This window comes from Oryctolagus cuniculus, chromosome 1 (assembly GCF_964237555.1).
Source record: "Oryctolagus cuniculus chromosome 1, mOryCun1.1, whole genome shotgun sequence".
Taxonomy (NCBI): domain Eukaryota; kingdom Metazoa; phylum Chordata; class Mammalia; order Lagomorpha; family Leporidae; genus Oryctolagus; species Oryctolagus cuniculus.
Genome location: NC_091432.1, coordinates 168,087,961 through 168,101,647, shown reverse-complemented (window position 1 = coordinate 168,101,647; position 13,687 = coordinate 168,087,961). Strand labels below are relative to the sequence as shown.

Here is a 13,687-nt window from a genome sequence, read left to right as displayed (position 1 = left end):
CTGAAGATTTGTGTTCTTGTTCATCCCTCCCACCTGTTTCCACATTTCTGCCATTCATTTTCCCATGCAATTGATCTTGCACCTTCATGAAGCTTTTGGTAATCTCCAAAGGTAGAAAAACAGGATGTGTTTAGAAAAAGAGAAAGTTTTATTTTTTTTCTGCAGAAATATATGTAAATCAAAATAGCCACCGATGGTGGCATTAGTCCTGAAATCTTCTGTAAGTTTTATAATTTGGACAGCGTAGATGGAGAAGCGCTGAGGGAGAAGAGCAGTGGCTAGGCAGGGCTGAAGAGCTATATGCCATGCTCATCTCCAGTATCACTGGTTTCTAATCATACCCCCACCTACTCTATTTATTTTTAGAGGAAAAACTTTATCATCGCCCATGTGCCATTTCTCAGGGTATCTCCGAGAGTCTCTTGCATCACGGTTGTCTTGGAGTAGTGTTTAAAATACTCATTCCAGGGGCTGGCACCCTGGATCACTTGGTTAATTCTCTGCCTGCGGCGCTGGCATCCCATATGGACACCGGGTTCTAGTCCCCATTGCTCCTCTTCCAGTCCAGCTCTCTGCTGTGGCCCGGGAGGGCAGTGGAGGATGGCTCTGCACCCGCGTGGGAGACTAGGAGGGAGCACCTGGCTCCTGGCTTTGGATTGGCACAGTGCGGCCGTAGCGGCCATTTGGGGAGTGGGCCAACAGAAGGAAGACCTTACTCTCTCTCTCACTGTCTATAACTCTACCTGTCAAATAAAAAAAAAGATTAAAATACTCATTCCAGGCATCTGCCACAGACCTGGTAGGTGCAAACCTCTGAGGGGTGGTCCTGGAAACTGTCATTTTAACAATGTCCCCAGGTGAGTCATGTTCACATTGAAGTTTTGAAAACTGATGATTTAAGAAAAAAATTGGCCCAAGAGTTATTTGGGAGTACAGCTGTAACTGCTTTTCCTCCACCTAATTTGGCTGATTTGTATCAGTGACTCCCTTCACTTTGCCCACCAACCCCACTTGCCACTTTTGCCTTTCAACTAGCAAGATCATCTCATTTGAACCAATCTCAAAAGGAGGAGAGATTTCAGGGTGATACATCTGGGTCTGACATGATGAGAACAATTTCCTAGTGCATGAGCAATTTTCAATAAGCTTTCTTGATTTTCAAAAGCAAGGTATATTAAAGATACTCTCAAAACAAAAAAAAATGATGAACAGCTTTGCACTGAATGTTTATCATTTTATTATTGATAAAGACAATATCCAGATTCATCCCCATGTTCTGTTTTGGATTGAGTAGGGTTGTAAACCACTGCCTTATGTACTGCACCTTTTTCCCATCTGTTCCTACCCAACTCCTGAACCTTGTTGTCCCCACCTTTGCCATGGATTTGCAGCCTATAAACTGTGCCAAGAAGACATCAAGGAGCAGAATACTTTGCTGTGGTTACGCAAAACAATGGCTTAAATGACAGGAGTCATTAATATGTGGGTGCTTAGAGTGGCAGCTGTCTTCACTTGATGCCCACATTCAGATCCTTCCTCTGTTTCTGTCCTTTTTTCTTGTCCCGGCAGCTCCCATGCCAGAGGTACTTCAAAGCATAGACGAGGTCTCTAATAACGTCCCCTTATCCTTGCTGAGTTCACCAACCCAGATGTCAATCATTATGTCTTGGATAAATGCTGTGCAATTTTGGGAATGCTCTGAGTAGTATTTTAATTCTAGAAAATCTCAATCAACCAAATGCCACTAAAAAGAAATTTTATAATTTGTAGATATTCTTCCAGGGGACATTAAGGAATACTTTATTGATTTAATATCCTGAAACTAAGTGACCTAAGTGAATGTCATACAAATGAAACAGCCATCTTGCAAGTCATTTCACTCAGTGTAAAACTTGTCTCTTTAGAAATTCCTCCAGGGGCTGCCGTGTGGCATAGCAGGTAAATCCACTGCCTATGGTGCCAGCGTCCCATGTGGTCACCGGTTCCAGTCCCAGAAGTTCATATCCTGGCTGCTCTACTTCCAATCCAGCTTCCTGCTAATAGCCTGGGAAAAGCAGAGGAAAATGACCCTAGTGCTTGGCCCCTGCCACTCCCATGGGAGACCTGGATAAAGCCCCTGGCTTTGGCCTGGCTCACCTAGGGCTGTTGAGGCCATCTGAGCAGTGAACCAGTGGATAGAAGATATCTCTGTGTTTCTCCCTCTCTTTCTGTAACTCTTTCAAGTAAAATAAATAAATCTTAAAAAAAAAAAAAGAAATGCCTCCAGGGAAGCATTATTTTATACACACATTTGGTTTTAAACCAAGAACGATATGAATTAAAAATCTAAATGTCTACAAAATTATTTTTATGAAGATTTTTTTTGATTTGAAAGGCAGATTTAGAGATTTTCCATCTACTGGTTCACTCCTCAAATGGCCGCAATGGCTGGAGATCAGCCTGACCAAAGCCAGGATCTTGGAACTCCCATGTATATGGCAGGGCCCATGTATGTGGCAGGGCCCATGTATGTAGCATGGGGCTCATATGGATGCCAGCATCACAGGTGGCAGTTGAATCCTCTGCACTGCAATGCCAGCCACCACAAAAGTGATTTGGAAGGGAACAGCTGTTGTTTTGCTTTTTAGTTTGGGTAAGTGCTTATTCAGAGATCAATTTCAGTCATACCAGAAGAGCTGGATTGAGAACCTATTTAGCCTGCTACTCATGGTTCATCATGAAAGAATGATAAATATTATATATTCAGTATGCTTCTCCAGAGCAGGATACTATAGTCAGATAGCCAATACTATAGGATTTCACAATGTTATGTGAGTTCACCAAATTAAGGAAGTGTAAACACAAAACCAAAATTCTCCTGCTAAATTAACAACTAGAAACCAGTTTTAGCCAATCTGAAGAAGAAATTACAATTCTTTCTGGAAATGAAGAAGTTGCTGGTGGTGTTCTGGGAATGGTTTTAGGTCTTGGTCCTGATCCTGAGACTTCCTGTCAAACTGGCTCAGAAATGACCGGTTCAAGTCACTTTCTGTCAGAAGCTGCAAAAGGTCACAGAGAGCACTACGCCAAAGATGAGAGCAGAGGTTCTGAGGGGAGGTTAGAGCATTCCTTTGGCAAAGTACACATAGAGGAACCTTGGAGGTTGAGAAATGCCATCAGCTGAGGCACTGGCATTCAAGTATGTGGACGTGAACTTTGGGGATGAACTGTTTTGCTTCCTTACAGAATATGGCACAGTGAGAGTAATTGAAAAGTGCTAATTCATGGTTGTACATGAACATGGCAATAGTATCATTCATTTTTTAAACTATCACATTAAAATGCAATAATTATAATCAAGATTAAAAACAGCAGTAATAGTAAAACAAATAGCACTTAAAAATGTCAAATACTGACTTGGTGATTTCCATATGTTAGCACATTTGAATTTTCCAATGATCCTATGAGGAAAGTACTACCACTGTATCTGTTTTAGGGATGTGAGTACTGAGGCACAGAGCTTAAGGACCTTGTCTAAGTGCACACAGCTGAGAAATGGCATTGCTGGGATTCCAGCCTAGGCACTCTGGCCCCAGTATCTGCGCTGTTAACTACTACCCCTGTGTGCAATGCTGTTGGTTCTTATTCACTGCAGTAGCACCATGTATTTGTCCAACCCTCAAAAGTTAAACAGAGTTACCATGTGACCCAGTAGCAATTCCAATGAGAGGTATTAAAAAATTTTATGGAAAATGCACATTATGAAAAAACTATGCATGAATTTCAAAAAAAATTTGCAACAAAATAAGCTTATCTATTAATTCAGTTTTTCCACAATCTTTTTGAAGTACCTCATATATACCAAACAGAATTGAAAGCATGTGTACAAAAACACCTTAGCAATATTATTCATAATAGTAAAGAAAGAAGCAATCCAAATGTCTATCAACTTTGAATGGATAAGCAAAATATCCATGAGTTGAGTATTATTTCACCATAGGAAGGAATGAAGCACTGATACATGCCACAAGTTTGATGCATCTTGAAAACATTTTTTAAGTTAAAGAAGATAGACACAGAAGGCCATATAGCAGGCATGCATTTACATGAAATTCCAGAAAAGGCACATTTATAAAAACAGAAAATAGATTAGGTATTGCTGGGGACTGGGAAAAGAAAGAATGGGGAATGACTGCTTGTGGACACCACTTTTCTTTTTGGGGTGATGAAAATAGGTGGAGCTGATGTACGTACAATTTTTGAGTAAATTGAAACTCACTAAATTGTACACTTTATAGTGAATTTTGTAATAGGTGAATTATATTTCACTTAGAAAAACCTCTAGGTAGTAAGGGAACAGGATTTGATGAGTCCACACTGCCACTGTATTGTACTGCCACATGGTGTCGCTGTTTGAGGAGAGAACAAAATGCAAGCAAGGCCTATGTATATATGTATATATATATAGTTATATATAATCTCTCCAGCAATGCCCTGCCGGTCTAGACGGTGCCCATGCCGCAGGCATGTCCCAAGACTGAAGTGAAAGGTTCAAATCCAGAACTTGAGAATACCATCCTAGAATGTTTTAACATTAAAGAGCTACTAGCTTTAACTGTACACTGCACTACCACTTGTAGTCCTTCACAGACTGAGGTTCTTGGCTGAACTTGGTTCCCAGGTTAATGAGGAAATTCACATCCTTGTACAAGAATGCTTGTAAAAGGAAACATTCCTAAGCACATCTTGAACTTTCCAAAGATGTGTTTCTGAGGGGCCAGCATTGTGGTGTAGCAGGCTAAATTGCTGCTTGTGATGCTGGCACCCCATGTGAGAAGTCCAGTTTGAGCCCCAGTTGCTCCCCTTCTTTCTAGGTCACTGCTAATGCACCTGGGAGGGTAGAAGATGATGGCCCAAGTATTTTGGCCCCTGCCACTCACGTGGCCATTTGGGGAGTGAACCAGTGGGTGGAAGCTCTCTCTTTCTTTCTCTCTCTCCTTCTCTCTGTATATATGCTTTTCAATAAACAAAAATATTTTTTAAAAAGAAAATGGTAAATGTGAATTGTATATAGCAATAGGAAAAACCTTGTGATGATGTAAGATGATAGAAAGCAAGTAAGAATGTACACACATGCATTTTCAAACTCATCCAATTAGAAATAGTCCACTTTGCAATTAAATAAATTTTCTTTAATTCTTTTACCCTACATTTTAGAAAATGAGTCCAATATTTATATTAGGACTTTTCTCAATTTCCTAGGCATATATTCTCATGGCGACTTTTTTTCACTCTATATTTTTTAAAAAATTGTGAGCAAAATCACATATATAGGAGTGTTTATATTTGTGTGTGTCTGCATGTGTGTGTGTGTGGTTTATCCATTGGGTTCCTATCAGGAATTAGAATTTTCCTGAGTTGATTCTACTAAAGAGAAATTAACAAAGACAGTATTTAAAGGCTGTGGGCTGGGTGAAGGCAACCATAAAGCTGAGGCATCTGGAGTCTGGCAACAGTGGGAAGTCTGTGCCACGTCTAAGCTACAGAGCAGAGAAGGGGAGTTCCAGAGCCCCGTGAGCAGGCGCCGTGAGGAAGGGCTGCTCATGAACAGCTTTTGCAGCTGCGGAGGAGCACAGCCCTGTACAGAGAAAGACTGAGGAAAATACTCGCTGCCTCTTTTCTCTCGGATCCCCTCTCCTGCGGACGCCTCCCACTGTCCAAACCTGGATGGAAACCAGTGGGCAAGGTCCCCGATGATGCTTTCTGAAGACGTCAGCTTCCGGTGGGCGGTGCAGCACAGGGAAGGAAGAGGATCGCATAGCCGGGAAGGCAAACAAAACACCCACCACACGGTCTCCTGCTTTGCGGCCCAGTGTTTATTCTTGCTCTTTGCTGATGAAGAGGTCATTCCTACACCTGGGGGTCAAAGACTCTGACAAGTGGTCCTCCTCGACCAGACTTTGGTCAGGCTCCTCTAAGCCCCCTCCTCAGGGAGGTGTCACCCTTGGGATTCTGTGCTGGTCCTTGCCAAGTCAGTTTTCACGAGAATCCCACTCAGGCAGCTTGTGAAGAATCCCCCTGTCGCTCCCCCTCTTCGTGGAGGAACGACACAGGACCCTGCGCTGTTCTTTCGTCTGCTCGGCCCTCCCCGGGTTTGCTGCTGGTTCTTCCCGGGTTGGCTACTATCCCTTCCACCTCCGTGGAAGGGCAGTTCCCCCTGGCCACTTTCCCCACTTCCGCGGGGGAGCGGCACACCGCCGGCCGGCTCTTCTCGGGGGCTGCACAGGTGTTCCTTCAGCTAGATGTTCCCCTTAGATGTTCCTGGTGCATGCCGTCTCTCTCCTCCTTTATAGTCCTCCTCTGCCAATCCCAACTCGGCTGCCCACACGCCGAGCACGCCGCTCTCCTCCAATCAGGAGCAAGTCCTACAGTTTATCAGTTGAACTGGAGGCAGCTGTGCGGAAGCTGTTTACTTCTCTCCCAACGCCACATTGTGGGAGAGCAGATGCATAGAATAAGTCTTAATTCCAGTAACTCAGTCTAGTCCGGTTTGCTCCCCACATCCCCCACCCTGGATCTCTGATAAATTCCTCACCCCCACCTTCTCCCAGGTGATGTTTCATTTTCACAGCCTACTTTCTTCAAGAATCCTTTAGGTCTGCTGAGTAAGATTTCCCTCCACGATTGATGTCTCCTCAAGTCATTCACTGACTACTCACTCTCACCCGTTCTTGGCTATAAATCTCTACTTATCCTTGCTGTATTTGAACTGAACCCAGTCCTATACTGAGGTCTCCCTCACACTCCAACCCTGATTTCAATGGTTCCTTAATACAGTCTATTTTTATGTTTACCACTTTAGCTATTGTCTAGCTCGGGTTTTCCTTTTGTTTTATTTTAAAAATTTATTTATTTATTGAAAGGCAGAGTTACAAAGAGAGGAGAAGGAAAGAGAGGAGAGGGGAGGAGAGGAGAAGAGAGGAGAGGAGAGGAGAGGGGAGGAGAGGTCAATTGATCTTCCATTCACTGGTTCACTCTTCAAATGGCCTCAACTGCTGGGGCTGGGCCAGGCTGAAACTAGTAGCTAGAATTTCACCTGAGTCTGTCACGTGTAGGGCAGGGGTCCAGTACTTGGGCCTTCTTCTGCTTTCCCAGGTGCATTAGCAGGGAGCTGGGTTGGAAGTAGAGCAGCCAGGAATAGAATCAATACTCATATGGGACGACAGCATCCCAGGTGGCGGCTTAACTCACTGTGCCCCAATGCTGGCTTCTATTCTGATTTTCTTTAACAAGCACCATCAGCCAACATATTGCCTTGAGGTGATGTCACTTTAAGCATGCTCTCATCTAGAGATTAATGACGATATTTGAGTCTACCAGTATGCTTCATACAACAGAAAGAGGGCGCGGAGAAAATCCAACCATAGCTTCCTACTCATTCACTTATGTTTCCCATGTCCTGTGCTAGCACCTTGGTGCATCTTGGTTGCTTGGTTGGTTTTTTAAATCTGGTGTTGTGATGCAATTCCAGTTTCTACATAATCTTAAACTCCAGTGGTTCTAACTTTATTGGGTTACTGAAGTTATCCAATGATCATTATTAATGCTTATGGGAATATTAGGAGGTTCTCAGTGAATCTCTGTGTGTCATGCCTAGTTTGCTTTGCTTTAAGTGTGTATGTGCAACACAATTCCTCTTTGGTAATTGGAACCAATCACTGCAACCCCATCATTGTGTGGAACTAAAATGACTAGAGGACAGTACAGTTTCTAATTCAATAGAACCATGGCTGGATCCTCTAGTCCAAGCATTTTTGCCTCATGAGCCAGGATTCCAGAAATGATGAATCCAGTATTGTAGAAATGGTATACTGAAATACTGAATATTTTCTGTTTTTCACACTAGGCACGGTGCCTTGGAGGCGACCTCTACAGACTGTATTCACCTGGATTCCTTGTCTTCTGACTTCCTGGCAGATCCAGTCAGTGGAAGACCCCTGTAGTATATCAGAGTATATGAGGGTGGAGAACAAAGAGCTGGTCTTTCTTCTCCTCTGGTCCCAGCTTTGAGCTGAGGTGTAACAGTATTACAATTATAGATTCTCACCCTGCCCAGCCAAGTGCTGGCATTGATATCTTTCCTGTTCTGAACGACATGGCTCTTATGGGGGACCGTCTCCCACAGCCATAGCCACAGCTCTCACCCAGTTTTTTTTTTTTTTTGACAGGCAGAGTGGACAGTGAGAGAGAGAGAGAGACAGAGAGAAAGGTCTTCCTTTTTCTGTTGGTTCACCCTCCAATGGCTGCCACAGCCAGCGTGTTGAGGCCAGTGCACCACGCTGATCCGAAGCCAGGAGCCAGGTGCTTCTCCTGGTCTCCCATGGGGTGCAGGGCCCAAGTACTTGGGCCATCTTCCACTGCACTCCTGGGCCACAGCAGAGAGCTGGACTGGAAGAGGGGCAACCGGGACAGAATCCGGTGCCCCGACTGGGACTAGAACCCGGTGTGCTGGTGCCGCAGTCAGAGGATTAGCCTAGAGAGCCGCAGCGCCGTCCTCTCACCCAGTTTTAATAACTGCTCCCTCCCCCTTGTCCTGCTGGCCTAGAGCTAGTAACAGCGCTCTGTTTATTCAATACTGTGTACCAGACACTGTGCTGTGTGTTTAAATATCTTACTTAGTTCTCACAATCCAATTCATTAGATGGCTTTAGTTCTGTTACAGGCATGATAAAGTCACAGAGTGACAGTGTCAGAGCTGGAAATTGAATCCAACGTGTTCACATGAGGCTCTGTGCACTCAAATGCTATCCTTTACTTCTCCTATCAGTTATTAACCTTCCTTAAAGAGTAAAAGGTCCTCATAGCTTTGCTCCTGGGAACCACCCCCACCTACACACCCACTCCAACAACTGGAAACCAGGATGCGGCTGCAATTTCTGCATTCAGTCATTCAACAATGAAGGCCTGGAATGTGGGGACCCAACCCCCAGAATACTGCGGGCTGGTGCTGGGACAGCATCAAGACAAGCCTGGCAGGTAGGGGGCTGTTCTCCCACGCTGAGCCTGGAAGGGACCAGACACCTTCTTCACTGAGATGGTGGTCAGCCAGGGCTAAGGCAGGGGCTTTCCTCAAGGCCAGAGGCCGTGAAGTCCATGCTCTTCTCCCAGACCATTTGTTAGTCAAGGCAGCGCTAATAGCTCCTTAAGCCTCTCTCGCTGAGGCTGGGGCAGAGATAAAGTTGCTGATGGCCGTGAGAGAAGACATGGACAGCCTAAGAGCAGCGCAGGAGAAAGGTGTCACTGTTTAACAGAGAATGAGTAACTACGGTCGTGTCCTCTCTTTGCCTTCCTGTCTTAACCTTCTGTCACTTTAACGTGATTTTACAGACGGAGAGACTGAAGCCTTTACTTGACACTTCCATTTGGCTTCCTCTGCAGCCCCTCAAAATCTGACAGCTGAGTCCCTGTGGTTTTGAAATTGCCTCTTTGACCCGCCTCTCCTACGTCACGTCCTGGCCTGGAAGGACATATCAGACCTCTGTCGAGCATGCGGGCCCTTTAAGGAAGCCAAGCACACGCTGATTGACAGTTATTCACTGTCTTGATCAGCCAATCCCGAGACTCTGCGGCGCAAGGCCTGGTCCTCACAGGAGCCCGGGGAAGAGGCCTCTGCTGTGATCACCTTGTCCCTGTGCTTCTGTCCGCTGCCCAGTGAGTGAGCGCCGGCCGCAGGAGGGAGGAGAGGGAGGGTCCGCGTGGGCACTTCAGCCTGCGGGAGCTCCCGGGCCGGGCTTTCGAGACCGCGCTGGGCGCCCGCTCACGAGCGCCCGCCCTGGACTCTGCAACAGCCCCTAGTGCTAATAGGAGTTGTCACCGTCCTTTCGGAAGACCCTCGGGTCACGTGAACCCACGATCTCTGGATTGTTGTCATCGGGTTGGGGAAAGTGGGTAGAAGAGTAACAAGGCAACTCAGCATACCAAGGCATGGAATGTCCGAATGACTGCCACTGAGTCCAGAGATCGAGGGTGGAGTTAGTTACAGAAAATCTTCCGGAAGCTGTGGTCTTTGCACTGGAATTTGCATGGGGGAAGTGGCCTTACTGAAACGATTGTATGTGACCTGTCATAAATTAAGGCGCTGTGTCATCTGATCAGGAAATAAGTCAGCACATTAGTCTGGATGGCAAAAGCCATAGTAATTATTATATTTTAAGTACTGTAAAATCAAAGACCAGAGAAAGGCTGTCTGAATTTGCAGCCCCAACTCCAAGTACCCGGAAATATGAGGGTACTTCAAAAACTTTCATGAGAAAATGGAATTAAGAGATAACTATTTCGGTGCAAGAAAAGGTGAAACCCATGTGTAGTTTTTTCCTAGCACATATTTTCCATGAACTTTGTAAAGATCCTCCTACACATGGATTTCACCCTTTTTTTGCACCAAGAGAAACCTACGTTTTAATTTCATTTTCCCATGAAATTTGTGAAATGCCCCTGGTACACCTTTCCATAGTAATCTATAGCACAGACAAGGCAAAGATGCTACATCCAGGAGACCTTTCAAGATCTCAGGAGTAATCAAAGGCAACATGGAGGCAAGAAGGACCCAAGTCAGCATTTTCAGCTCCCTGAGGCACACTGGGTCTAGGTTAATTAACAGCAAGAAGTCTGTTACCTGAGATAAAGTATGCAAAAAAAGTTTTTAAAAGATTTTACTTATTTATTTGAAAATCAGAGTTAGAGAGAGAAAGGGAGAGATCTTCCATCTGGTGGTTAATCCCCTAAATGGCTGCAACAGCTAGTGCTGGGCCAGGCTGAAGCCAGGAACCAGGAGCTTCATCAGTGTCTCCCACATAGTTGGCAGGGGTGCAAACATTTGGGCCATCCTCCACCACTTTCCCAGGAGCATGAGCAGGGAGCTGGTTTGGTTCGGAAATGGAGCAGCCAGGGCCTGAACAAGCATCCAGGTGGAATGCTGGCTTCATGGCGACAGCTTTACCTGCTAAGCCACAATGCTGGCCCTAAGTGTTCAAACTTTTTAAAGTTTTATTTTATACAAATGAGCAAAATTATCCCTGTTGTAAGATTGCTGATGCTAATTTTCTGATACATATTTTGTGCCCAGGAGAGAGAAAGTTGAGAGTATTTTGGACACTTTAAGGAATACTCCCAGACTTTGGAAAATGGCTTTGTTGGGTGTGAGAGAAGGAGACAAAGGTGAGCATACTCAACTCCAGGGCAAAGTTTACAAGGTGTGGTGCTCTCATTTTCAGGTGTGGTCTTCCACAGGGAAACTTTTCTTCCTGCTAACCCTTCCACCTGCAGTGGCTCCCCACATATCCAGACTCCAAGTACAGACTGAAGGCAGCAAGGCCTGAAAGAAGGTGAGTCCGAATCCTAACTTTTCAGACAGTTCCTCTTCCCCAGATGATTGACATGAGGACTGCTGCTCCACTTGAGGGCAGATCTTCAAACAAAAAGTACCCTAATGGGCACAGCTCTGTGACATACAGCGGGTCTGCATGGTGGAAAAAACCTCAAGGACACTTTTCTGTATAACTGTTTGCAGCCGATGTGAACATTCAGTCGCCAACTCCTGTGTGCAGAAGAGAAGTAAGTAGTGGCAGGTGGCCTGAGCCAGTTTTTTGGTATTACTCATGCTTCGTGCAAACGTTTATGGGAACTTGACACCGCGGAGACTCTAAAGTAGAAGAGATTGCTCCTGTCTTGAGGCATGTTGATATGTTGTTGGAGATGACTTACTTGGGGCCGTCCATGCTTGGAGGAACAGCAGAGCTGCTAGATGCCCCCACCCCCACCCGCTCAGTGAGAGACCTGGAACTGTGGGCACAGGGCATTGGAGTGGGACAATGGTGACGGGGACAAGAAACCTCATGACTTCCCAGGCCTGTTCAGGGCTGTACCACTTCACCCCAGTAAGTGGTCTTGTTTCCTGTGCCCAGTTTTGAAGCCAACTCTGGCTCAGAGGCCCATGTAACTCCAGGGTGTGTGTTTGTCTGAAATACAGGGAAGCCACTGTATGAGCTTACAATCAGAAAGTTTGTGGAAAATGGAATTAAAAGATAAGTTTATTTTGGTATCAAAAAGCCAAAAAAGGAAATCCATGTATATGAAGACTCTTCAAAAAGTACATGAAAATGTGTGTGTGTGTATCAACTTTGAGCAGACATTTAACTCAGTGGTTGGAATGCTGTTTGGGATGCTTGTATCCTATATGGGAGTGCCGAGTTTAGTCTTGTTTTTTTGCTTCTGATCCAGCTTTCTGCTCATGTGCACCCCAGGAAGCAGCAGATGATGACTCAAGTGCTGGGTCCCTGCCACCCATATGAGAGACCTGGACTGAATTCCAGGTCCCTGGCTTCTACCTGGCTCAGCCCTGGCTGCTGCAGGCATTTGGGGAAGGAGTGAACAGATGGAAGATCACTGTCTCTGTCTCTCTGCTTTTCAAATAAGAATAAACATAAATACATGAAAAAATTTAAAAAACTATATATAAATTTCAAAACAGTTTTTGCACCCTAATACATTTATGTTTTAATTTCATTTCTCGTGAAATTTTTAAAGTGTGGCTCACAGCTTCTACTCACCTGGAACCTCATTAGCAGGAGTAACCCAATTCTACCTGATATAAATCCTCTCTCTCTCCCAATCCCCTCCTTAGTCAACCACAACCCAAGCTTTGCTGATGAGGACAGGGGAAATGGGAGCTCTTTCTGGGCTCCCCATGGAATACTTGTGAATCTTAGCTATAAAGCACTAAGAATGGCCGCTCTGACCTGACATCCCACAACTTTTTTCAAAAGCCTAGTGGTGGGGGGGCACAGCAGGGTAAGCTGCCATTTGGGATGCCTGCATCACATATTGGAGCTCCAGTTCCAGTCCTGGCCACTCTGCTTCTAATCTGGCACCCTGCTTATTTTCCTGCTGGGAAAATAGCAGATGACGGCCCAAGCACTCACATCCCTGAAACTCACATGGGAGATCCAGATGGAAATTCTAGGCTCCTGGCTTCAGCCTGGCCCACCAAGCCCTGACTGTTGTGGGCATTTGGGAAGTGAACCAAATGATGGAAGATCTCTCTCTCTGCCACTTTGCCTCTCAAATAAATACTTAAAGAAATAGAAAAGATACTAGCCACACTGTCAAAGAGGGTAGGACACTTTAACTTTTTCCAGGGTTTTGTCTTCTGAAAGTGAAAATTGGGGCCAGCATTGTAGTGTTGCAGGTTAAGCCTCCACCTGGATGCCAATGTCCCATATGGGTGCCAGTTCAAGTCGCAGCTGCTCTACTTCTGATCCAGCTCCCTCCTAATGTGCCTGGAAAAGCAGCAGAGGATGGCCCAAGTCCTTGGGCCCCTGCACCCATGTGGGAGACCTAGAAGAAGCCCTGGGCTCTTGACTTTGTCCTGGCCCAGCCCTGGCATTGCAGCCATTTAGGGAGTGAACCAGCAGATGGAAGATATCTCTCCCCACCCCCACTCTCTCTCCCCTCTTCCTCCTCCTCTTTCTGTAACTCTGCCTTTCAAACTGATAAAAAACAAATCTTTACAATAAAAGTGAAAATCAATGACTAAATGTCTCGTAATATGGTTTTTCCCTTTTCGTTCTCTTATTTCCTTTCCCTTCCCTTTCCTTTTTTTAAAAAAAAATATTTTTTTTGACAGGCAGAGTGGACAGTGAGAGAGAGA

General features: G+C 45.2%; 2 protein-coding genes across 3 annotated transcripts in view; one reads left to right on the top strand and one right to left on the bottom strand.

Moving 5' to 3' along the window:
- Positions 1 to 13,687, bottom strand: part of CD274 (CD274 molecule) — a 49,663-nt gene that overhangs the window by 25,189 nt on the left and 10,787 nt on the right. The window lies entirely within an intron of this gene.
- Positions 9,494 to 13,687, top strand: part of PLGRKT (plasminogen receptor with a C-terminal lysine) — a 60,831-nt gene continuing 56,637 nt past the window's right edge. The window contains exons 1-2 of one of the 2 annotated variants that reach the window (XM_002708104.5): positions 9,494 to 9,690; positions 11,253 to 11,363. The gene's annotated coding sequence lies outside the window, so the exon portion shown is untranslated. Of the gene's footprint in view, positions 9,691 to 11,252; positions 11,593 to 13,687 lie in introns of both variants that reach the window. The other variant, XM_070051771.1, reaches the window with a different exon arrangement.